Source organism: Pinus tabuliformis, chromosome 1_1 (genome assembly GCF_031772625.1).
Source record: "Pinus tabuliformis cultivar Carrire ecotype Pingquan chromosome 1_1, CPIR1, whole genome shotgun sequence".
In the NCBI taxonomy this organism is placed as follows: Eukaryota; Viridiplantae; Streptophyta; class Pinopsida; order Pinales; family Pinaceae; genus Pinus; species Pinus tabuliformis.
Window position 1 is genome coordinate 81,895,235 of NC_142297.1, and position 27,968 is coordinate 81,923,202.

At 40.7% G+C, this 27,968-nt stretch overlaps 1 pseudogene; it reads right to left on the minus strand.

Annotated features, from left to right (window-relative positions):
• Window positions 1-13,898: 13,898 nt before the first annotated feature.
• On the minus strand, window positions 13,899-27,189 carry LOC149211677 (putative kinase-like protein TMKL1; annotated as a pseudogene).
• Window positions 27,190-27,968: the final 779 nt, after the last annotated feature.

Sequence of the window (27,968 nt, forward strand, 5' to 3'; positions counted from 1 at the left end):
TTCCATTTGTGTTTTACTTAAGTAGCAGGTTGGAAGGGATAAAAGGAGCACCACAAAGCTATCAGTAGGTGTCTTGGCCTCACCTCTTCCCTCAAGGATCATGATTTGAGGAAAATACCCTTATGCAACCCCAAAAAGACAAATTTCCATTTTCTCATAAGATTTAGAGCTTACTGTACTTGAACCAGCATTTGATCATTTTTGCAAGTGTGGGATTTAATTGCCATCTCTTCCATATTCAGTCTTACAGTAGATCATATCCATGATTCCATTTTATTTAGCAATTTTTCTCATGCATGAAGTAGACAACTAGTTCATTAAATTCTGCTTTTCCAGCTTGTTAGAATTCTTCTTGTTTACATGACTTTTTGGAAATTATGAATGTTTTATGTAGAGAAGGTGCTTCAGAAATATAAATGGATCTCATAGTAGGAAACCACCTTCCAACTTCATCCATCCATAATCAATCCTTGTTTTCACCAAGATCTTCACCAATCTCATCATTTTACATGGAAATTCCTCCAAGCATGTTGAGCGAATCCAACCATCTCCTAACCTTGGTTTTGAGTTCTGAGTGATCCTAAGAATTTTATCACTCCATTCCACACATCCACCACCTTCCCTAAGCCTTCCATCACCTCCAGCAACCATTGTTTTTCTCTCGGCTGTATCCTGTAGAAATACAGGGAATCCTGTAGGTTTCTAGTACATCTTGTAGATTTTCCTGTAGTGGCCTATTTTGAGGCCGAATTGAGGGAAACCCTCTAGGAAGCCACACCAGGTCACCCAAGGGCCTCGCAAACCTTCCAACCATCTCCTAAACCTCCCAACCATCCGCAAACATCACTAAGCCACTTGCCACATCACCAAAAGAGATTAGGGTTTACACTTGATTTTCTAGAAAAAGAATAAAAAGAACAAAACAGATTTATTTCATTCCTTTACATGCACAGTAGTGATGTTTGATGTGTTTAATTTCCATGCTTTAGGTAGTATAATTTCATACATGTTGGCTTGGAATTCTTGTAAATCATAGTTTCTTAGCAGTTAGTTAGAGAATGGTGTGTTTCTAGCATAGGATTTCAGTCATTTTCCTTATTTGCAGTAGACAAGCTTTCTCCTAGAGTAGATTTCTCTTTCTTTCATCAGCAATCAAGCTTCTTTTAAATCCATAGAAGTTTGGCTTGAAAACTCTAGTGGTCTCTCACCAGCTGAACAGTGAATAACCATCACTTTTACTTGTGTATACAACATTGTCACCTCCAAGTTTGTACGAACCCCAGGTTGATAAAGTAAAGCTGGTAGCTCCAGGAGTTACAACATTCTTGTTGCAATATTGGTGCGCATCACTTTTTGACGGCGTTTCCGGGGAGGTGTTTGAGTAATATGTGATTACTGCTTTCTTTCTTCTATTTCTTGTTTCTAATATTCTGCTCTTAGTTTCATTTTTGCAAAAGTAATTTAGTTTGCTTCCTTTTTCATTATGCATTCTTTGCTTTCCTTTCCATTCTGCAAGTAAGATTTCAATCAAGTAGTTAATTTTTCATTCAGTCAGTAGTTTTCATTCAGTCTGCAATTTCAATTCTGCAATTACTTTCAAAGTTTGAAAAAAACACAAAACCAAACAAAAAAATTTATTTTCATGCCTCATAGGAATAAGGATAACTTAGGGAAATTTTTGCCAAATACCCCCATTGCTTCAAACAGCCAACCTTCCCTCTTCTTCGATGGCTGTGAATTGGAGGAACCCTTAGGTGAGCAACCAAACATATTTGAAGAACCTACAGGGGAAGAAGAAGAAGGAGAACCCATTCCTACTGAACCTATGGCTGAAAACAGAAATGACAGAGGAAATAGAGAAAGAGTTGAGGGTTCCTTCCCCATCAGGGAAACCAATGGGGATACTAAGATGGAAAATATCAGCCCTTCCACCCTTCCTCATTTCCATGGCTCAACCACAGAAGACCCAGATACTTCCTTATTTGAGTTTGTTGTCCTATTTCAAACCTATGACTATACAAATGATGAGTAGAAATTGAAACTATTTACATCCACTCTCAAGGATGTAGCTTTGCGTTGGTTCATGGGTTTACCTAGAGATAGCATCACAACTTGGGCTCAAATGCAGCAAGCCTTCAACAAAAATTATCGAGACTACTATAGTTCTAAAGACACTAAAGAGGAAATTTCTAGGATGATCTTAGGCAATGATGAATCCCTAGAGGATTATGAAGAAAGATTCCAACTTAGCTACAAAAGGGCTAAGTGCACGCTTGACCCTGAGTCACTAAAGCTAGTCCTGCTTAGAGGAGTAACGGAAGACCTTCTGGATACCCTACACCTGTTAGCAGGAGGGGATATCTACTAGTTACCCTATGATGATATCAAGACTATATTTAGAAACCATTCTAGGGTAGCCAGGAAAAAGGGTAGGGGTAGTCAACCTATGGTTAGTCCATCCTCTTCCAATTCATCCATCAAGGGTGAAATTGGAAATATGCTGGAGGATTTCAAAAGTGATATGTTTCAAACCCTTTCCCTACAAATGGACACTATGCACATTAAGAGAAAGCAAGAGGAAGCAGAGAGAGCCTTGGCCATTTTCTATCCTAGATGCACCGGGAGGCGCCCTTGGAATGAATGTCCATTGAATTCTATTGAAATTTACTCAGTATGTGAAGAAAACCACTCCACAGACAAGTGCCCCTCTTTACTTGGACTCAAAGTTGTATATCAAGGAGCTGAAGGGGTCACTGAGCAGCTCTGCTACATAAACCAAAGGAGACCTCATGGGCCTAGGCCATACCAGCAGGGCATGCAAGGGTCATCCCATGCATATTACAACCCCAACCAGACCACATCCATACCTTCTTGGGATCCCCTGCTCATCCTTCTTGGTCTACACCTCCTCCTTGGTCCTTCACACCTCAGTATCATTCCCAACCAGCTAACTAGTCATTTCAACCATATGCTTCGCCACAACCTTAGTGGAATGCACCGCCCCAGGGGTGGAGGCCCCAATAGAACAATGTTCCAGATTTATTGCCTTCACCGCCTACCCAACCACATCTTTTACACTCTAGTCCACCTAAACAACCCCAAATACCTGCCCAGCCAAATCCGAACCCGAACAACAGACAAGAACAACAAGTATACAATGAAGAGACATCATATCCAGCTTATGCTATGGAGATTCAAGAAATCAACCTGATATCTGGGAGAGTACTCCTAGACAACCAACATCTACCTCCACCTAGGGAGGTTGAGGAAGAAAGAGAGGAAAGCATGCTTAAATTAAACCCACCACCCTTTCCTGAGAGATTAACCCAACCACTCCAGCCTACCCAATAAGATACTGAACTTCTGGGAGAATTGAAAAACCTATGTGTCAAAATTCCACTTCTCCAAGCTATTAAGGATGTACCTATTTAAAACAAGTTTATTAAGGAGAAGTGCTTCAAGCATCCAGGGAGGCGAAGAAGAGATGACCCTACCATTAATGTCATTAGACAACTGTCTGACTTAATGCTGGGGCAGGTAATCTGTCCAAAGTATTTGGACCCTGGAAGCCATGTAGTAGATGTGCACATCAATGGCACCATTGTCCCACACACTTTGATCGATCTTGGGGCTGCCATTAATGTGATGACCAAGGACGCCATGCTCAAGCTCAACCTCCAAGGTTCATTGAGGAAGACCACAACAGTTCTACAACTTGCAAACCGCTCCACAGTGACCCCTGAGGGGATTGTAGAGGATGTGATGGTCTCCATTGATTCTTGGGAATACCTTGCAGATTTTCTAGTTCTCCAGCCTAAGGCTAAGCCTACTGGTTACCCTCTCATCCTTGGAAGGCCCTGGTTAGCCAATGTCGATGCTTACATTAGCTGCAAATATGGAAATATGACCATCAAGAATGGGCATATGTCCAAGAAGTTAGTCCTATACCCTCATGCTCAACCATCTCTAGAACATGACTTACATTTGTGGCTAGAAGAAGAGGAGGAAGATGAAGTTTATTCTGCCCAACTCTACACTTTAGAAACAACCATGGGAGGGGGACAGCAGGATGAAGATGATTTGATCGAACACATACTCCAAAGTCCAACTCCCAGCACATTGTCCTTAGAAGAAGTAGTAAGGAAACCCAAAACAACTATCAAATTTGGCTATGCTTAGCTGATTCCAACCCTATCCGTGTCAAAACCATAGAATTCGGTCTCGAGAGAACTTTGAAAATCAATCCATCTCTTTTTGTTCTCCAAGAAGAAAAGTTGTGCAACATGTTAAAGGAACACTTGGATGCCTTTGCTTGGAATTACCAAGAAATGAAGGGAGTGCACCCCTCGGTGTGTATTCACCATATTTATATCAAGGAAGGTTTCAAGCTAGTCTGACAACCCCAAAGGAGGATGAATCCAACTCTTAAAGACATAGTCAAAGAAGAACTACAAAAATTGCCAAATGCAGGATTCATTTACCCTATCTCAGACAGTGAGTGGGTCTCTCCTTTGGTGTTGGTTCCAAAGAAAAAGGGTAAGTGGAGGATTTGTGTCAATTACAGGGAGTTAAACAAAGCCACAAAGAAGGACCATTTCCCTCTACCTTTCATCGACCAAGTGTTGGATGGCCTGGTAGGGAAAAATTTATTCTCTTTCCTAGATGGATTCAGCGGGTACAATCAAATCCAGATCAGCCCGAAAGACCAGGATAAAACCACCTTCACTTGTCCTTGGGGTACTTTCATATATAGGGTCCTTGTTTTTGGCCTATGCAATTCTCTTGCCACTTTTCAGAGAGCAGTCCTAAGTATCTTTGCCGAGTTAGTCCATGATGCGGTAGAAATCTATATGGATGATTTCACACCTTATGGAGGTGATTTCGAGGAGGATCTGTCCAACTTAGGTAAGGTTCTACACAAATGCATTGAAATGAACTTGTCTCTCAGTCCCGAGAAATGTGAATTCTTGATGACTGCAGGGACCATGCTAGGTCATTCAATATCTCAGCAAGGACTGCAGGTGGACCTAAACAAAATAGCTATCATCCAAAGGGTCCCACCTCCACAAAAGCAGAGAGATGTCAGAAGTTTCCTAGGGTTAGCTGGATACTATCGAAGGTTTATAAAAGACTTCAGCAAGTTGGCTTCTCCTTTATTTGGGTTATTGGCCAAAGACTCTGATTTTGTATGGTCAAAAAGTTGTCAGGAGGCCCTAGACACCCTGAAGGCCAAATTAACCACTACATCGATTCTCTGAGGCCCAAATTGGGCCTTTCCTTTTCATATTCATGTTGATGCCTCACACAAAGCCATTGGAGCAACCCTAGGCCAGATAGATGAGAAACTGCCTTATGTCATTTACTTTATTAGTAATAATCTGTCAAAGGCTGAACTGAACTACAAAGTGACCGAAAAGGAGCTCCTGGCTGTTGTGCATTCATTGAACAAATTTAGGCATTATATTATATGCTATCAAACATTTGTACATACTGACCATGCTGCAATCAAATATTTAACGAATAAACCTGATGTGAATACCCAGATTATTAGATGGTTATTTTTATTACAACAGTTTTATCTAACTATTGTTGATAAGGCCGACAAGGAAAATGTTGTTGCATATTTTTTGTCCAGATTAAATTTTCCTATAGCTGAGAAGGGAATGGTTGATGATCAGTTACCGGATGAGCACTTATTCGCCATTTAAGTTCTCTCTCCATGATATGTCGACATAGCAAACTATTTGGTATCTGCATAGTTCCCACCAAATTTGTCCTCCAAAGAGAAGAGCAAGATGGTGAGGAAGAGCACTCCCTTCAATTGGATTGGGGGAAACCTCTTCAAACTTGGCCCAGATCAAATTCTGAGAAGGTTTGTCAGGGAGGAGGAAGTCTTTGACATCCTTCTCACCTGTCATGATGGGCCTTGTGGAGGCCACTCTGCAACAAAGAGGACATCATTTAAAGTGTTACAAGATGGTTATTATTGGCCCACTCTTCATCAGGATGTGAAAAGGTATACTAGTCAATGTGATTGGTGCCAAAGGATGGGAAGGCCTACTCCAAGAGGTGAAATGCCTCTGCAACCTCAAGTGACTTTTGAGCCATTTGATAAGTGGGGCATGGACTTCATTAGACCTATTGACCCTCCTTCCAATAAAAAGCAGTACATCATTATGTGCACTGACTATTTGACGAAGTGGGCTGAAACCAAGGCAATTAAGGCAACAAAAGGTGACTGATTTATTAAGGGAGAATGTATTTTACAAATTTGGGTACACTAGAGAACTGGTCATTGATCAAGGCAGCCAGTTTACCTCCAACATGATTGAAGACTTGCTCAGCTAGCACAAGATCAAGCATAGGATCTCCACTCCCTATCACCCACAAGCTAATGGGAAAGTGGAGGTGACCAACAGAGCGTTGGAGGGCATCTTGACCAAAGTGGTTAGTTGCAGTAGGAAAGATTGGGCAGATAGACTATTTGAGGCCACCTGGGCCTATCATACCACTTGGAAGACCACCACTGGATTCACACCCTATGAGCTGGTATATGGGAAAAAATCCCTACTGTCCATTGAGTTTGAGTATAACACATTGAGGATGGCAGCCCAACTAGATCTAGATCTCAGTAGTGCACAAAAAGAGAGATTGCTCCAGTTGAATGGTTTAGATGAATTCAGAATGCAGGCCCTCCTACGCACAAAGGTAACTCAACTTCATAGGAATATTTGGCATGATAAGAACATCAAGGATAAGCAATTTCAAGAAGGTGATTGGGCCTTGTTATATGATTCTAAGATATGAAGACTTTAAGGGCAAGTTAAGGACAAGATGGTTAGGGCTTTATGTTATAGAAAGATGCCATGATAATGGTTTAGCGTAGATCAGAACCATAGATGCAGAGGCCATTCCTTTACTTGTTAATGGACACAGATTGAAAGTTTACAAAAGGCCATTGTCAAAGCAAGAGTTCATTGATGGTATCAATAAAACAATGATGGTAGTGGAGCAAGTCTCAGCTCCTGCCTCATCAAGTCACTGAGAAAAGGAAAAAGAATAAAAAAAAGGAAAGGAAAGGAAAATAAGGAGACTCAGGTGAAAACCTCCATGAGGCACTTGAGTCCCACTATTGGATTGAAAACCTCTTAGGGGCCCAATGGTGTAAAATATATATATATATATATATATAGATATATATATGAATAATTATTGTTTGCAAGTTACTAGGAGGACGATCAGAGAACAAAGGATAATAAAAAAGGGATCTATTTCACTCACATTTTTATTTTTCCACCCATCATCATTCATCGCTCCACCATTTCTTTCACTTTTTTCGCTCATTTGCTTCAGTTTACAAGGGGATTGTGTTCTCTATCGGATCCCCTGTAAACCTACAGGATGATCCTGTAGGAATTATAGTGGCTCGGGAATCTTACAGGAAGTAACCCTAGGGTGAGAAAATGACTTGCCGTGTCAAAAAAAATAACACCCCTACATCACAACTTCATTACCATACCTCTCTCCACCTTGATCACCCCTGCATTCATCATTAAAAAAAATTAGTTTTCAATTTATTTTTTTCACAATCTTCAAGAGAAAACACAAAGGGAAATGAAACAAAGAGTAGAAGGGAACAATACCTAAGTGCATTTCTCATTTTTCACACTCCTAGACCTCCTCTCTACCCATGTCATCATCCTTAAAGTCCAAGCAAAAGAAATGATTAAAAATTCTAAGGGAGAAGTAGCTACAGGACATCCTGTAGCAGCCTATCCCACAGAATAAAAATCATGAGTAGCAGCAAGCTTACAGCATGAAGATTCAAGGGCAGAAGAAGCTCCAGAGCAGCAGTAGCATCATCATCTTCAACACCAGGTACCTACACATCAAGGGAATGATCAGAGGGCAATAAAAAAAGAAGGAAAAATAACATGCAACCAACGCACATCAAGCACCTCATGTCTTCAACCAACTACAGCAAGGTATTAGCACCATAGGTAAGTATCTTGCTTCACTCTCTCATTAGAATTATGTAGTCAAAAGAAGTAAAGGTTGTGAGTGAGTTGGTTTATAAGCGAAAGGTGGCCAGTTAACTTGGCCACCTTCATTTAGTCGACAAAGACAAAATAGTTGGTCCTCCCACATGTGGCAGCAGTCAAGTCAAAAAAGAGAGGAGAAGGACAAAAGAAGTTAAGGCTACGGATGCATGAAGTGGGAGTTGATTATGAGGAGAGGGGAATGATGAGGTGGTAGTGGGGACCAACGGTCCAAAAATAGAAAATGTACCTTGGCTGCTAGCACACCACCTCACTCAACTTGACCAAAATATGAAATAATCGTTGATCCCCATGCACTCATGCATTCATCTCCTTGAGGTTCACTCTAGCAAATTCACTCTCGTACCCAGGCAACCTACAAAAGAGAAAATTTCAATCTTTCTCCTACATAGGACTTCCTACAGAATTACACAGGAAATCCTACAGGATCACACAGGATACAGTCAGACAGTCTACAGGATTGGTCGAGAGCAGTTTCAAAAGGGGAAACACAAGGGTTGGCTACAACAAAAACCATCAGGAGGTAGGCTCTATATTTACTTCCCTTTTTCCAAGTGAATTGAACAAAAAAATCTCCTAGTTTGAGTGAATTTGGAAGTTGTGTAAGGGAATTATCTCCACAATTATTTTAGTCCCATTTACTTCTGAATTAAAATTTGTATCAACCATCTCTGCTCCTCAAAATTCACCAGCCAAAATAATAGGGGGGTTTAATAGAAGGGGGCCCATTAACACTGAGAATCCACCAACATCCTCCTGTGTTAGAAATCTTCATGAGGCATAATTGTATGGGGTATTTTGAGAAATTAAGGGGGTATGATGATCAAGTGGCCCGAGAGCTTGCTCTCTCCCTCATTCCACTAACTAGAGCCCATGCCACTTTTGTGGTGAGAGGCCTGTCCATAGAGCTCACCCCTAAGATCATAAGTAGAATTACCACACTTCCCCTAGGAGTGCCTTGGAGAAAGGAAGACAAGGGAGATAGCCAGACTGCCAAGAAAACATTCTTTTTAGAGGGAGAAGAGCCCATTAAGGACAAGAATGGAGTAAGGAGAACAAGCCTACCATACCCCTGGAATGAGGTAAGCTACCACCTTATTAAATACATATCATGTGAAGGTAGGTATAGTGTGTTTTATGGATATCACTTTAGGCTTCTTGAAGAATTGAGGTTTGGAGCAGAAACACCTCCTCATCATGACCTCAACATACCATACTTCCTTCTGCAATCACCGATAGATACAAGCATAAAGGTGCAGGAGGGAAACCACCAACAGTTAGCCCACCATGGGTTAATTAGAATCATCATAGAATATGCCTTCCACAACCTCAAAATTCCTATCCAATGGGAAATTTTCAGAGACATGCAGACAGAGGAGGAAATCAAATCCCTCACATATGACATTAGTCCTATTGTTAGTGAAAAGGATGAGGAAGAAACTGAAACAGATGAAGAAGAAGTAGAGATGGATGAAGAGGAGAAAGATAAAGAAGGTGATGAAGAAACAGAGGAAGATGTCAAGGAGGAAACTGATAAACAAGATGAGGATCTAGAAGGAGAAGAAGAGGGGAAAAACATAGGTGAAAAGGGCAATGGAAAAGAGGAGGCAGAAGACAAGGAGGAGTCACCTAGGGTGTCTCCAGAACCCACTGAGAGAGAGGCAACAACTGCCCTCACTTCCCTTAGCACCCCTATCAAACAAAAAGCAGAAGATAGAGGCAAACCCTCTTGTACTTCAGAACAAGCAAAATCACAAGGATAAGGCAGGGAAAACCCCAAACTCCAACCAAGGTTCCCATTGTTATTGAGGACTCACCTGAACAACAGGAGAAAATGGCTCCTCCTATAAAAACTGAAGAAGAAGTATCCTTAGCACAAACCTCCCCTAAGTCTCCTATCACCTATGTGAGAAGGCCTGTAACCAAGTCTACCTCATCTAAAGGAAAATGCATCCTACAGGATACACAAAAGGACCTATAAGAAGCAGAGGTAGTCCTACAAGAAACTCTACTAAACCTACAAGAAACTAAAAAATTGGTTGAGGAAAGAAGTAAGCAGCCAGAAACAAAGAGAGAGGACCCAGAGCTAAAGGAACCTAGTCCTTAACTTAACCTTGACTCCTACTATAGATTTATTGAGGGGTGCAGGGTCATTCCATAAAAATTTGCCATTCCATTATTCTTTTAGCTTGAGAAAGAGAGAGTCAGAACTCATAGATGGATGCAGATTTCCAAGTCCAAGGGAGTGGAGGACATTGGTCACATGGAGGAGAAGATCAAAGAGATGGGCAGAGAACTAAGTAGCTTGAGAGACAGAGAGGCCATCATGAAAAATCAGTTAGAGGTAGAAAATGCATGGTTTAAATGACAACTACAAGAAAGAGAGAATCAATTGGCATCCATGGCCAGTCTCTCTTTGGAAGCAATCCAGTGCAGGATTCCAACTAAGTCCTATGCACTATACCTTACGGAACAGTGGTTGCAGTTCCAAATCAAGACCCTAGCACAGAGAGGCACTATGCCATTCCAGGAGTATAGATAATTCATTGATTTTTTTGATCAAAGCACATTGGAAGATAGGGCCAAGATGTCTGAGTTTTATTTGCATAACATGGACTTGACAGACATGAATGCATGCGAATCTAATGCAAAGCTAGTAGAATTACAGTTGATGGCTTTGGCATCATGGATGAACCATGAGGAAGCAAGGGCTGTAGGAATAAAGAAGATATTGGCAAGAGAAAAAACAGAGCCTCTTATGATCAGAGATGAGCAATCCAATCCAATGGCACTCATCAGTACACATAATTTAATTACAAATGATCCTCAACTTCCACCCAGGTATCTTGCTTCCCAAGAGAAAGAAATTACACATTTTGAGGACATGTTTAAATTATGAGGGGATGATAGCATGCAATATTACCTAAGGAGATGAAATACATTGCCATACAATTTTAAGATCATAGAGTACCACTCTGCTCAAAGGATGAGAGAAGAACTTAACATGACAGCCATGTACAAGCAATCCATCCAAAGGCTCAAAGTCAATTGGATTGACTAAGACTCAGTCCCCCATTACTCTTGGGGATGTTAGAAGGAAGGAAGGAAGAGGAATAAAGAAAGGAGTGGGGGGAGGTAGAAAAGAAGGAAGGTTTCTATGCACAAGAAGAGGAAACCACAGCAGAGGCATGGGATGTCAGGGAGGCCACTAGAGCTATGAAAGACATGGATATTGATTGAGTTGCTCAGAGGGTGAGAAACACTTTCAGTAGTGGGGTGATGATGAGCCTCGTCATTGGGTAATTATATGGGCCTTAATTCACCTCCTGGCTTAGTTAAACCAACTCTTCTCACAACTTATTACATGTTTTGATTATATTTTGTTTCATGGGAAGAGTTAAAGTGAGATATTATGCCTAGTAGACTAATATGCATTTAATGCAGGTTTGGAAGAGAAAATCAAGGAATTTTGGCAAGAGTAAGGTTTGAAACTCAAATGGGACAAGGGAGAGAGATTGTAGGAGGTAAATCCTCCTCATTTACTCCTCCCCCATTCGAATATTCCTCCATTAATCACACCATCTCAGAGTGCAAGCAGCCAAGTAATGAAGATCAAAAGGCAGCCGAGGAAGTGATAGCAAAGAGTTAGTTAATCTCGAGTTTGGGAGCCAATCCTCCCTATATTTAAGGAAGTTGTTGGAGACTTCAGTTGTATAATTAGAGAGGCCTAGAGCCTCATTAGGATTCAATTAATTGTTGTAAAAACACTAGTTATTTTCGAGCTCCAGACTTGTGAAAGACATTGATGTAATTTTCTGCTTTGATAATGAAAATGAGCCTTTTCTTGGTCCAGCACTGAGTTAACTCAGAGGGCTGAAGCTCTTGGGTTAGGGACCAACCTTAGCATCAAAGGATCCTCTTCTTGTATCTGTATGCTTAACCTAGTTTCATAGATTCATGGTTAAATTGTCTCTATAAGTATTTCATTACAAGTACTGTGGATTTGATTAGTTGTTTATTAGTTTGCTTCGATTTGTGTTTTACTTCAGTAGCAGGTTAGAAGGGATAAAAGGAGCACCACAAAGCTATCAATAGGTTTCTTGGCCTCACCTCTTCCCTCATGGATCATGATTTGAGGAAAAGACCCTTATGGGGCTCCAAAAAGACAGATTTCCATTTTCTCATAAGATTTAGAGGTTACTGTACTTGAACCAACATGTGATAATTTTTGAAAGTGTAGAATTTAATTGTAATCTCTTCCATCTTCAGTCTTAGAGTAGATCTCATCCATGATTCCATTTTATTCAGCAATTTTCCTCATGCATGAAGTAGATAACTAGTTCATTAAATTCTGCTTTTCTAGCTTGTTAGAATTCTTCTTATTTACATGACTTTTTGGCAATTATGAATGTCTAATGTAGAGCGGGTGCTTCAGAAATCTAAAGGGATCTCATTGCAGGCAACCACCTTCCAATTTCATCAATCCATAATCATTACTTTCTTTCACCAAGATCTTCACCAATCTCATCATTTTACACAGAAATTCCTCCAAGCATGTTGAGCAAATCCAACCATCTCCTAACCTTGGTTTTGAGTTCTGAGTGATCCTAGACATTTTCTCACTCCATTCCACCCATCCACCACCTTCCCTAAGCCTTCCATCACCTCCAGAAACCATCATTTTTCTCTCGGTTGTATCTTATATAAATACGAGGAATCATGTAGGTTTCTAGTACATCCTGTAGGGGCCTGTTTTGAGGCTGAATTGAGGGAAAACCTCTAGGAAGCCACATCAGTCACCCAAGGGCCTCCAAAACCTTCCAACCATATCCTAAACCTCCCAACCATCCACCAGCATCACTAAGCCACCTTCCACATCACCAAAAGAGATTAGGGTTTACACTTGATTTTCTAGAAAAAGAATAAAAAGAACAAAACAGATTTATTTTAGTCCTTTACATGCACAATAGTGATGTTTGATGTCTTCAATTTCCATGCTTTATATAGTATCATTTCATACATGTTGGCTTGGAATTCTTGTAAAGCATAGTTTCTCAACAGTTAGTTAGAGAATGGTGTGTTTCTAGCATAGGATTTCAGTCATTTTCCTTATTTGCAGTAGACAGGCTTTCTCCTAGAGTAGATTTATGTTTCTTTCATCAACAATCAAGATTATTCTGAATCCATAGAAGTTTGGATTGAAAACCCTAGTGGTCTCTTGCCAGCTGAACAGTGACAAAAGGCAGAACCATTACTTTTACTTGTGTATACAGCACTGTCACCTCCAAGTTTGTACAAACCCCAGCTTGATAAAGTAAAGCTGGTAGCTCCAGGAGTTGCAAAATTCTTGCTGCAATACTGGTGCTCATCATGCCTCTTCAGGCATGTACTCCCATGGATTTGAAACATGTCTTCTACATCAAATATTACATCAAAGAAATAGAAAAGAAGCAGAGTAAAGAATGCAAATGGAGAGGCATAAAACTACCTAAAGGTGAGTACAAATATTGAACATGAAGCTAAAATGTATGCACTAGTTCACTCCTAGTATACGTGGGAGCATATAAAGAAAAACAAGTCTTAGGCCTTATCTCCTCCAGTTGTTGGATGACAACCTCAATATCTAGTCTCACTGATGGAGAAGGTGCACAACAACCCATGGCAAGTTGTAGTGCTCGAAGTAATCCATCTTCTATAGGACTTCTTAATCCCCTCGAGATATCAACATAAAAAGACTCAACGTACTCTCCTCCAATACAATAGTCTTCCCAATAGAAGGCAAATCCAAAAATTTGTCAGAGCTCTCATTCTTGCCTAGTTTCTTCCCAATGAGTATTTCTAACAGGAGAATGCCTTGTATCCCTCAAGTGTAGCTGCATTCATCATCTGAGCAGCAGATGACGGGGTCATTAAATGGTATAGACTATAATTAGTAAGATATGCCACATAGTTTTCATCCACCAATACATTCTTGTATTTGAGGTTGCCATGAATGGTGGGTATTTCAAGCCCGGTGTGAAGGTGGGCAAGTCCTCTTGCTGCTCTAAGAATAATCTTGTGCCTGTGAGCCGAGATCAAAGAGGGCCTCCCTGTTGTTGGGAAAAGTATCCAATACGGAATGACCCTATCCCACTCTAAGGGTGATAGTACCTCAGCAACAACTGAATGCAAAGCTATTCAAGATTACTTCTTTATGAGATGAGAGAGAGAAGAGAAGGATGATCTACTAACCGTTATCTTGCACTAATAGTCGATCCAATCCTCACTCCTTGCTGCTTGCTCCTAACTCCTTGATCTTTCACCGGCCCAGCTACACAAAGATCCTGTAAAAGCACAAGAAAAGGAAACTACAAGAAGCATACATCCATAATCGATTCAGGGATTAGCATAAATCAAATATACAAGCATCAATTCACCATAGAGACACATGCATATAGAAGAACCTCAAATGCTTTATTAATAGAAGAAGCAAAGTTCTGAGAGAGTTACAACCATAATAGGCCCAATCCAGCAACACCTCCCAGCAGAAAGAAATCTCCTCTTCACCTCCTTCAAGCAAATCACCCAATAGTTCTATACTCAAACCAACAGCACTTCCTTACTTGCACAAAATTCCAGCCTCCATAGACCTCATGAGAGAGCTCTATATATAGAAGTTTTGGAGAAAGCATGAGTCAGCTTGAGACTGACATGAAGTTGACTAGTGTCCTCTCCTACTTCAGTTAATCTTCAGTTCTTGAGTCCACTTGGAGATTCTTGCTTCCACTTGGAGACCAAGACCCTCTTACTCATCACAAGGCGAATTCCTTGACCCAAGTGTCAGTTTGGAAGCTTCCTGGGCAGTTGACACCTTGCAGAATGACTGTGCCACTTGGCCAATCTCGCCCAGCGCAGGTAGCCTTCATTAGATTTGACATTCAGCGCAGGTACAGAGTGGAGCAGTTGACATTCAGCGCAGATGCTCAGTGGAGCAGCTGACATGATCCAGAAATAGCCTGTTTTTGAGTGTTTTCAGGTGGAGAACTGATTTTCAGTGCTGTGGTTTGCTGACCTTGTTCCTCTAAGGGTAAGAACAACATGTTTAGGGACTTTGGATCCCTCAGATTATTGATATTTCATGCTCCATGTTGTTAGGCACAAAAATGTCTATAACAGTTGCCCCCTAAAGTATGAGGTCGTTTATCGGGTGAAATGCTTTATCAGGAGGATCCGAAGTTCATTCAATCGCTGAGAGGTGCCCTGCAATAAAATACAATACAATACATTATTTTTCATTCTACCTTCATGATCTAGCTGAGGCGGGTATTCCCATGCTCAGCTTTATAAATTCATTTTGGTACATATAACAGACGACCGTCTGATGATAGACTGATAATTCTCTACTGAAATTATCATCCTTTGAGTAGGATGATCATCTGCTGCAATAATTTACATATCAAATGTCTTTATATTTCCTGAATATATATCGCAACCCGGATGGATGAAACTAGATCCGGGGTCTTCAATCTCGTTCGATCTTCACTCTAAGTACAAGTCGATCCATGTGAGAATTGCGCTGAAGTCGAACATGGAAAGACATCGCTTGATTACCAGTCAATAATGTAAATCGTTAACAAGCGCGAGAGGAATCACCAATAATGACAATGACCCTCAAGGTACTGCAGTACAATTCACGTGGTGTGAATAAAGGACTTGGCGTCGAACACCACGCAAAATCTTCTGGTCGAAGGTCATTGATGTATACCTGTCGCCGGAAGTGAGAAACTTGCCATTGAGGCATGCAAGCTTCAAAGTACTGGGGGGGGGTGTTCCTAGATCAACTTCTTGGATAATGAGCTGAAGTCGACAAGAAGCGATCCGTCAAAGGAGGGCCTTAATGAATCCCACATCAGTGACACGGAACGGAGCTAATGATTTTAGTGGAGGTGAAAACAATCTGTGAGATATGATTCAGGGTGGCGATCATGGGCGGATGAAGGATAATGTATGGCAGTGGATGGGACACGGCTGACTCTTTCTGAACACATATTTTGAACATATAACGACACTGATGTGATGGATCGGTAGCATTACCCCAAATACGGATGGTTTGGCGAAGACCATGGTGATGAGACCGGTGAATGAAACAACCCAACCCGATGTGGTACGGAGGACAAAGTGTCATGTTCAAGAGCGACTTGCTACCATTAAAGCTTTGAGGTTCTCCCAATTTTTCCCCAGTCATTTCTAACCAATACCTCTTTATTTTTGTCAAGCTTGAGGAGGATAACATATGCTTGTTCTATAACCTGCCCTTCGGGCAAGCCCATCGCTATGTTTTAACGAGCCTAGCGATAGGGAAACTCATTCTCGTCTAAAGACAAGTTTGTCGCTATTCAATCATTTTAACGAGTCTAGCGACAAAGACAACTCGGTCCTTTTCATTTTTAGAGAGTCTGAAAAGGTACAGAAAGTTAACTCCAAAATTCCTTTTTCGTCATCTAATCCCTTAAGTCCGAAAAAGTATAAAACAATACAAAAGGGATGAATTTTCGATAACTTTAACGAGCCGAATAAAACAAGCACTCGATCTTTTTGTGCAATAATCCCTCAGGTCCAAAAAGATTAAAATCTAGAAGAGGGATAACTCTTCCAGTCCTTTTAACGAGCTGGAAGGCCAAAACTCGGCAAACTTTTTATATTTTACGAGTCAATTGAAAAGAGCTCAAAGAAGACTCGTCTTTTGAGGAACGAGTGATAAACAGGGATAGCAGCAGATTCCAGGTACAAGTTGGAATTTTCCAATCACGGCAGTGTCACAAGGATGGCTAAGTGAGATCACTCTTCGCAGCTGTTCCTCAAAAGGGGTAAACAATCATATGGGGGTGAACGATCGGCCAAAATGAAATGGAGGTGGCAAGTGCAAACACGACCAAGGCTTTTTATGGCTAATAAATTTACGATCACAATGGTTATTTACCGGGATAGGTTCATTTTTTAACGAGCTTGAACTCTGGTGGAACCCTTGCTCACGCTTTTCTATTTTTTAACGAGCATAAATTCTGCGGTAAAACTGCTCGAATCTTGCGTTTATTTTTTAACGAGCATGAACTTTATGCTAAAACTGCTCGATATACCAGTCATAAGATAAGAATGTCTCCTGAAAGATCCCATTTTTTATAGAGCTTGCGCCTTACCAAAGCTATGCTCCTTCTCATCCTTTCTTCATGCAAGTTCGGAAACGGCTAATCCCAAAAACAGATAAATAACCGCCCCTAGCTTGCACTCCAAAAGGTCTGCATGCCCCCAGGTATAAAATACAATTTCAAGGCTGCCCCTACTTATCCGATAAAACATTTGTTTTAAAGGGTGAGGCTTGCCTCTTTCAGGTTATCCAAAAAATGGTTTTATTTGCTGCCGCAAATGAAACTCTTTCTTCGGCGATGTCTATCATTAGGTTACTCAAAGATGGTTACAATTTGTTGCAGCAAAGGAATCTCTTTCTTTGGAGGCTGCCCCTACTTATCCTTCAAAACATTTGTTTTAATGGGTGAGGCTTGCCTTTTTACCCAAAGATGGTTACAATTTGCTGCCGCAAAGGAATCTCTTTCTTTGGTATTGCCTACCTATTTAGACAAAGGTGAATGACTAGAAATCATCAAACACATAACTTTAACAAAAGAATCCTATCCCAGAACAACCCCTCTTCCACATACGGACGGGGTACGGACTAGTCATATTCTTTCGCGGAAATTCTACCCTATACCCAGGGTTTCCTCTGCCCGAAGCAGACCAGGATGCATGCCCCCTGGGTTCCAGTCCCATCTTTCCGAATCACTCGCATTCATCGGGAAGGAGGACTGGGGGTGGAGACATTTCTTGAGTGAAAAGACCATTAAGGGTTGGTATTTGACTATTTGCGATGCGTGATCCTGGAAATGAAAGTTGGTCTACGAGCTTGACCACCCTTCCTTTGTGTGGAAAACACATTACTCTAAAGAGTGAGGAGACTATAGCTCCCATGCAATATATATAGTCTCGTCCAAGGAGTAGGTTATAATCCAAGGGTCCTTGAACGACCATCACGTTCATTTGAACGGTCTTCCCTTTCAACGTAACAGGCACATTGGGGAGGATCCCTAACGGTCGACTGGTTCCTTTATCAAAGCCCGAGAGATTTCTTATCTCAGGCAAAAGCGCCGGGGAACCCAGTGCTTTCCAAGCAACAGAGGAAAGGATACTCACAGATGCCCCTTCATCAATGATAGTCCCAGCCATCACCATTCTATAAATTTGGACTATGATTCTGAATGGTATACTGGCTGGTAGCCGGGGTCTGCCCAGTTGGTTCCAATCAAAGGACACAACCAGGTTGCTCGGTGGTGGGACCGAATACACGGCCGGATACGATCCTGACGATGTTCCTTCCCGCGATAAAGGAATGGGCGCATTGCCCTGATGCTCATCAGAATCTGTGTTGATGAAAAGAATCTGGATGGTGTCATCCTTATTCTCTTCCGTGAGGGTGTCATTTGAAGATGAATCTTTAGTGACGGTGTCATTTGAGGATGAAACCTCTAAAGGAAGAACCGGGTCAACTGCCGTATCGACCTTTAGACTTTCGTCTGGTCTGGATTCAGTAGGTTCATTTTCAATGACCGACGCCTCAGCTGACCACTTGAGCGGGCCAGCTGTGTTTTCAACCAACGAAGGACTTGGCACGAGTTTTTTGTATCCAGGAGGAAGTCTAACCGGTGAAACCGGACGATCTTCCAAAACTCTCTTTGCTTCGTCTAAGAAGGGACAACGGTGGATGGCGTGATCGCCTTCACACAGTCTATAGGGGGATCTTGCTCCTCCTTTTTGTCTTGAACCTTCACTTTCGCTGGTTGACGGTAAGCACTCAACCTGGCTATCAGAGGTTGAGGCTCCCGAATTGTGCAACCGAGGGGACCAGTCCCTTAGTATCCGGGGAATACAGGGAAAATCTCTATGGAAATGGTCTCCTCTACATATGACACATGGCGATTTAGGCCCGGTCTGTGCTGTGTGTGGGTTTTTGTTAGATGTCTTTTGCTTGCCCCCAGTTGCCTTAGGCTCCTTCTTCTTCTTCTCTTTCTTCTTCTTTTCCTTCTTCTCCGTGGGAGGTTGGCTTTTGTCGGCTCTACCTTTTGAAGATGAAGGATTGGAGGAAGGGTTGGAGGAAGTAGAAGGCTGGTGGGAGACTCTAGACTCATCTAACCGCCGACTCGACTGCTCAGGAACCATGGTGTTCTGAGCTACATTAGTTGAGAAAAGCCAAATAGGCAGGCCAATTGTCAGTCCTGGAAGCGACAATGTGGCCATGTGGGGCGCACCAACTTCTCCCTAAGAGGAGAAAGGACTAGGATTTCCATCATGTGGAGTTCCTTGGTTGGGGCGTTCCATGTTCTCAACTTAAAGATCAATGCGGGAATAGGAGGTGATTATGTTCCGTTTAAAATAAATTTTATAACGACGCTTAGACACAACTTGCTTTTTCACTTTTTAAGAGTCGAGAAAAAGCTAAAGATGACTCTAGTCTCCTTCGATGTTTTAACGAGCCCGAAGTGACAAATGCTCGGATGGACTTTTTCAGTTATAGAGTTTGAAAAAGGCCAAAAGAAACTGCTCTGGAGTTCTAGGCAGAGGGTGTGCCAAACCTTTCGCAAAACCACAGAATACGTTTTACGGTACGAGTGGTCGATCTTCGTGAATGTTGTGTTCACTGCATTGTGATCAGTAGGGCGGCCGAAACGGTTTCCTATGGATAAAGGCTTTGATCCTATAGGGGTCTCCCAATATATACGCGAAGGTACGTGGGAGCACAAGTCCGTATTAGTGCCACCGACTCTCAGGAGGAATCACCCACCTTCGTCGATATCGACAGTCACTACGTTTAACGACGCCGGAACACGTCTCTAGCTTAGACCTCTAGATGTTTGCGTTATGTTTCAATGCGTTGTTATGTAAATTCAATTTATTTTAAGGTTGATCTTGTTTAGCAGTTTTCCTTTATGGATCACCACGAGATGTATAGTAACACTCCTGAATGCAGTCTAAGATGATAAGCAAGCTTTTCAATCTTTCAACTTTGAAAACCTTAACTACTGAGGGAGAAGGAAGATAACACCTTTTCACACAGATCATAGAGCACACACTAATGCATTTTCCTAAACCAACATGAAAACTGTCATAATGCACATGCACAATGCAAGTATTTCTTTTCTCTTTCTTAATGTTGATGAAATGAAAAAAGAAAGCTGTTGTATAACTTTGAATTCAATTTCAAGCGAAAGCAAACAAGTTTGTCCAAAATCGAAAGACACCTTAAGATTTACTTGTTTTGACACTAGAAATATATAAATTCAAACCATATGACGAAAGCGACAAGCTCAATCAGCTATGAACAGCAAATAAACTAACTCTTAAGATCAAAACGACACTTAATCACAGGTCTAGATCTAAGAGGCCACAGCAAGACTGGTTCACTTTCGTTATGGGAAACTGTAAATGACACAAGAAATACAAAAAGAACAAACACAGTTTCTTTATACAACTAAGGCGGAATAGTGACAAAGAAAGTTGGTTTCAGATAGGCACACTGACTGGCAACAAACAGCAAAACAAGAGTGAAAACAGGGCAAGAAATAGCAGGAAACCCCAGTAGCACAAGGCAAGACTGGTCCAGCGCAGGTGGTACACTGCCTGTTTGACCTTCAGCGCAGGTAGCCCCTTCGGGAACTGCGCTAAAATGTAGACAGCCTTTGTACAGCCTGCACTGAAGAACGAAACTTTCGTTTCTGGTGGTTTCCGGGTCACAGATTGCTCAAAAATTCACAGTTTTTGCTCAAATCAGAAGCTATCAGTCAAGGACACACTAATGGATGGAAAGGAGGATGAAAAGCTATCACTAAGAGCTTATTAGAGTCCTTGTGGATCAGCTCTTCAAATCATAAACTTGCTCAGAAACTGAGCCAGAGTAGCTGCCCTCTACTTTGTATTTGATAGATCCAAATACAGTTCGATTCGGTACTCCCTTTGTTTATGAAATGAATAGAAAAAACACAAACAACCAACAAGATACGATCCCCAGCGGAGTCGCCAATTTGTTGTTGGGAAAAGTATCCAATACGGAATGACCCTATCCCACTCTAAGGGTGATAGTACCTCAGCAACAACTGAATGGAAAGCTATTCAAGATTACTTCTTTATGAGATGAGAGAGAGAAGAGAAGGATGATCTACTAACCGTTATCTTGCGCTAATAGTCGATCCAATCCTCACTCCTTGCTGCTTGCTCCTAACTCCTTGCTCTTTCACCGGCCCAGCTACACAAAGATCTTGTAAAAGCACAAGAAAAGGAAACTACAAGAAGCATACATCCATAATCGATTCAGGGATTAGCATAAATCAAATATACAAGCATCAATTCACCATAGAGACACATGCATATAGAAGAACCTCAAATGCTTTATTAATAGAAGAAGCAAAGTTCTGAGAGAGTTACAACCATAATAGGCCCAATCCAGCAACACCTCCCAGCAAAAAGAAATCTCCTCTTCACCTCCTTCAAGAAAATCACCCAATAGTTCTATACTCAAACCAACAGCACTTCCTTACTTGCACAAAATTCCAGCCTCCATAGACCTCATGAGAGAGCTCTATATATAGAAGTTTTGGAGAAAGCATGAGTCAGCTTGAGACTGACATGAAGCTGACTAGTGTCCTCTCCTACTTCAGTTAATCTTCAGTTCTTGAGTCCACTTGGAGATTCTTGCTTCCACTTGGAGACCAAGACCCTCTTACTCATCACAAGGCGAATTCCTTGACCCAAGTGTCAGTTTGGAAGCTTCCTGGGCAGTTGACACCTTGCAGAATGACTGTGCCACTTGGCCAATCTCGCCTAGCGCAGGTAGCCTTCATTAGATTTGACATTCAGCGCAGGTACAGAGTGGAGCAGTTGACATTCAGCGTGGATGCTCAGTGGAACAGCTGACATGATCCAGAAATAGCCTGTTTTTGAGTGTTTTCAGGTGGAGAACTGATTTTCAGTGCTGTGGTTTGCTGACCTTGTTCCTCTAAGGGTAAGAACAACCTGTTTAGGGACTTTGGATCCCTCAGATTATTGACATTTCATGCTCCATGCTGTTAGACACAAAAATGTCTATAACACTCCCACCTCGAGCATTTGCAAAAGCAAGGATCTTTTGCATGAGTAAGACCAAGGATCGAGCCCACATACCTACAAGATGAGGATTTCCCTTAATGAAGAAGAGAGCATTGCAAGACTTCATATTGAATGTAGAACCTAACTTAAGTGTATTTGAGATGCATAACTTTAGTGCATTCTTCATATTTAATATATGGTTATATCATGGCCTCTTGAATCTTATTATTGGAATCCTAACATCAATTTGTAAGTAGAAGCAAACTGTGGATACTTTCCATGTAAAGTGATAATATTTTCTACTTGTGCTATATATTTGGGAGAACCACATTAATTTTGGAAGTGAAATTCATGTCTTGTGAACAATATAAAAACTCTAAAATGTAGAGGCCAAAAGGCCATGTGTTATATCAGTGCAATGGCCCATTTGACAAGACCTTGCGAACGTCGTTTGTTGGTCATAGAGGATGTAGACAAATTTCAAGGCCAAACTTTATTTGAATCTTTGTAATCCATGTACAGTTGATATCCTATGAATGGATGATGTAATCTAATCAATTTTCCTAATTTTGGAGAAGAAACAAAAGACAACAGAGAAAATCTTCCTTAGTCTTGGGTTTCAAAATGACAACTTACAATGAAGAAGGTTAGCCAAGTTGCATTTCTTCTAATAATCATATACAATAAGCTTCTCTCTTGTTCTTTCATAAAATTCTCTAAGAGGGACTATATTTTCATGCGGAAGTGCATAACACAAGCAACAAAAATGGAGATCATGTTTTCTAGTCCTCCTACTATTCAGGGAGGACCCTGTGTTGGCATTTAATCTAACATTTTAGGTGAACTTCTTCACCTTCCATACAAATATGAATGATTGGGGAAGTTCACTAAAAACCCTAGACACTAAAGCCAAATACAGGGTCCTCAAAAAGGAAAGAAAATGGCAATACCTTCCAATACCTCAACTCTGTGGATACTTAATTAAATTCATCCCTACTGCTAGGGTGTAACCATGCAAATTTTGGAATTTTCTATTGTTGCATGCTCAGGTATTTACTCCATTGGATTTGAAAGATGTCTTCTACATTAAATAATACATCAAAGAAATAGAAAAAGAAGAGTAAAGCATGCAAATGGAGAGGCATAAAATTGCCTAAAGGTGAGTACAAATAATGAACATGAAGCTAAAATGAAAGTGTTAGTTCACTCCTAGTATCAGTGGGAGTATATAAAGCAAATTGAGACTTAGGCCTTATCTCCTCTAGTTGTTGGATGACATCCTTAATATCTGGTCTCACCGATGGAGAAGGTGCATAACAACGCATGGCAAGTTGTAGTGCTCAAAGTAATCCATCATCTACAGGACTTCTTAATCCCTTTAAGGTATCAACATCAAACATATCCAACCTACTCTCCTCCAATACAGTAGTCTTCACAATAGAAGGAAAATCCATAAATTCGTCATAGCTCTCATTCTTCCATGGTTTGTTCCCAATGAGTATTTCTAACAGGAGAATGTCATGTAACCCTCAAGTGTATCTTCATTCATCATCTAAGCAGCAGATGGTGGGGTCATTAACTGATCTAGAGTATAATCAGTAAGATATGCCACATAGTTTTCATCCACCAAAAAATTCTTGTATTTGAGGTTGCCATGAATGATGGGTGTTTCAAGCCCAACATGAAGGTGGGAAAGTCCTCTTGCTGCTCCAATAAAAATGAAAAAACTTTTCAATATTTCGACCTTCCCGGAGGGAATTCTCCGGGAGAATCTGTTCTATCCATTCCATCTTTACCTATTTATTTCATCAGGAAAAATGATTCAGTCTCAAACTTATTTGAATATAGTGGATAATAGTGGAGCCCGAAAAATAATGTGTATTCGAGTTCTAGGAGCAAGTAATCGTAAATGCGCTCATATAGGTGATGTTATCATTGCTATAATGGTCTATCCATAGTTTGTTTCATGAACCTTTTGAATACTATTTATTCCAAATCTTTTTAAAATATTGTTCCATTAAAGATCTTGTTGAAATACCATTTCTTTTTATATCTGTATGCCTGCGAGCCCAGTTCAAAGAGGGCCTCCCACCTTGAGCATATGCAAAAGCAAGGACAACAGAGAAAATCTTCCTTAGTCTTGGGTTTCAAAATGACAACTTACCATGAAGAAGGTCAACCAAGTTTCCTTTCTTCTGATAATCATATACAAGAAGCTTCTCTCTTGTTCTTTCATAAAATTCTCTGAGAGGGACTATATTTTTATGTCAAAGGCCACCCAAATCCTTAATTACAGCTAAGATTTTTTTTTTTCGGTCCTTGCAAGTCAAGAGAGCAATAGTTCCTCCTTGTCTAAGCTTGGTTTTGTAGACAGTGCCATAGTTGGTCTTACCTAGTACTTGACCTAATGCATTCAGCACATCCTCAACCATGAGATTCTCCCCACCTTCAAAAACCACTAATATACCCTCCCCTGTTTCTTCATCTTCCAATTCATTCAAAGAGGGGTCCCCTCCTCCTCCCAACACTTTCATATTGTGGGCACTTCCAATTCCTATCAACAAGGACACACAAACAACAATGGATGTCATCAATGCAATAAAAATTCTTGCAACTGCCCCAGGGCTCAATCCAGAATGCCTATGAGCTTGAGTTCCAGCACAAGGTGCAAGAGGAGGCCCACAGTGCCTGTTTCATGCAAATGACTCATTGCCAAAACTTAGTGAAAACACCGGAATGGGTCCACTGAGATTGTTAAGAGCCAAATTCAAACTTCATAAATTCAGTTGGATAAGAGCTTCAGGTATTGTACCAGACAGTTATTGCTCAGATCCAACTCTTGCAGGCCATGAAACTGTCTAAGAAACAGAGGCACGGGCCCTTGCAGATTGTTACTACTCAAGTCTAAAATCTGCAAATTATTGCATGTAACATTAGGAAAAGTAGGCTCTCGTATATAACTGCTCAAATCATTACCATCTAAAACAAGATCCACAAGATGCGCACAGATCCAGACGCATGGATTTCGCTTGTGCTACATCTATCTCTTTCCATACCTAAAGAATCATCTGTGGAAGACACACTTTTATCCAAATCAAGTGGTAATGTGTGCAATTGAGATGGTAAAGGTTGGAATTGTTCATCCATTTGAACACTATGTTTACTCAAACTCAGTGGTGCTCGGCCATCTTCTATAGAGTACCTTAATCCTTGCCCTTAATTTTCTGGTTTCTCATCTCTAGTAAAATGTTCCAGTTATTCAAGAGCCTAGTTTTTATGGTTGCTCACATCCGACAAAGTAGCCAAGAAGCTTCCATTGCTCCAAAAACTCACATCTATTAATTTATTTGCACCATGCTCTAGGTACAACACAAAGACGAGTGAGTGACCTCCTTCTTATAGATTGAATAGAGTTTCTTGCAAGAAAGAAATACCTAAAGAATCATTTATGGAAGACACACTTTTATGTAAATCAAGTGGTAATGTGTGCAATTGAGATGGTAAAGGTTGGCATGGTTCATCCATTTGGACACTATGTTTACTCAAACTCAGTCGTGCTCGACCATCTTCTATAGAGTACCTTAAACCCTTTCCCTCGATCTTCTGGTTTCTCATCTCCAGTAAAATTTCCTAGTTTTTCAAGAGCTTGGATTTTCTGGTTGCTCACATCTGATAGAGCAACCCAACAACTTTCGTTGCTGCAAGAACTCACAACTATCAATTGATTGGCACCATGCTTTGGGTACAACACGAAGACAGAGCAGCCAAGCAACTTTCGTTGCTCCAAGAACTCACAACTATCAATTGATTGGTGCCATGCTTTGGGTACAACACGAAGATGAATGAGCGGCCTCCTCCTTCATCATGACTGATAGGGAAACTAACACACCTAACTAACTAAAACTCACATCTGATGGCTCATAATAATTCAATCGTCTAACACAAGATCGACAGTGCCAAATGGTGTAGAGTGGCATTCGGGGGGAGTTATTCTCAAAGGGAAACGCCTTACGGCGTAATAAGTCATGTATCCTAAGACTATCAAACAAAGCAATGAAAGACTTAAAACTAGAGCTAATGAGAAGGTTGTATAGCCTAATCTAAAAAATAATAATAATAATAAAAAAACCCAACCATCATTAGGGGGAATCTTCTTGTTGGGGTGAAGGTGCAACCTCCTCTTCCTTGTTCTTAGGAAATCCTAATTCTACTACTTTCTTGGAAAGAGAAGTCACCTTGTAATCCAAATTGTACACTTGTAATTGCAAAGTATCTATGCACAAGAGAATCTCCTATTGGGACTCACTTCTTTCTAACATGAATTTACCCAGGGTAGTTTTGATTTTCCAATAGAGATATTATGTTGTTTACATATATTGGGTGTGCCTTGATCTAGTATTACCCAGGTCTGGATTCCGCTATCCTATATTTTCTCCAACCTCTCCATTTGGTAGAAATATTCCCACTCTTGCTTCATTTTCAATAATTTCAATTCCTCTCTAGCTACCCTAGGGGTATGCTCCAAATAATATACTACAAAGTCTTTTATGTCATCTTGTGCTCTCATGTGCAAGGAGACTCCTTGACCTTGACTTATGTGATGGCTAGGGGAAGAACCAGGATGAGACATGGATTTTGATAAAACAAGGTATGGGGGGAGTGGGATAGGGGACGTAAGGAAAAGATCATGTGGGAGAGACCAACAAAATAGTGTCCACTAGCCTGAAAGATAAAGAAGAGCTACTTGGAACCATAATATCAACAGAGCCAAATGGGCTTGAATTTGGGCACCAACTTATTAACTAACCATGACCTTCTCCATCTTCACAAGGTGAGGTTCATGAATAGGGCCATAATTATAGTCATGTGTTTCCATAACCATATTTGAATACCTTTGTTTGAGATGATGGACATTATTTCCCTTCATTCCATCCCTTTTATGTAGGCGTTTGTGAACTCCCATCTGACAGCCAATCACGGAGATGAGCAGTGATGGCGTGTTGGGAGGAGTTGGTGGTATCAATGTTGTTCAGAGAAAACCACATGGGGTTGTGTATGTTGAATATTGTTGAAGAAGGTTTTCATCCATGATGATATCAGTGATGATTTGTGTGATGTATAACCTTCAACAATGGGAGAAATTGTACTATATGATTTTCCATGACAATAGTAAGAGCACTTTGTTTTGTAATGGAAACATACAATTGTTTTGCAAGAAATATGGTGAATATGAAAAATGCTAATGGGACTTGGAAATGGTGCTTGCTACAATTAGTATGGTGCATCGATAATAAAGAGGATGATGAAATGGAGGATATAGAGAAAGTGTGAAATGGAGGATAACAATGGAGTATGAAGATGATGATGATGATTCTTGCAAATAGAAATTGTAATAGGATGTACAATGTTGCTTTGTTGTGATGACTTTTGTATAGATACATTAATCCTTCCAATTGTTTTATTGGTATAGGTATCTTGGAATGATTTATTTCTCAATCTAGTTTTAGATCTTCATTGACCTACTGCTAGTCATATTTAGTGTCTGTGTACTTGAAAACATTTATGAACCAAAAGTTTTTTTCTCCTCCTTTTTTTCCTTTGTTTTTTCATTTTTCTTGTTAAGATATTGATGCCATTTCCGGTTTTCACTAGTGCCTTACCCCATTTATCCTAATAGGGTTTTCATGAGGAGGAATTCCTTTATTTAGACCTAAGGTTTCCTCCATGGTGGTTTTTAGCCAA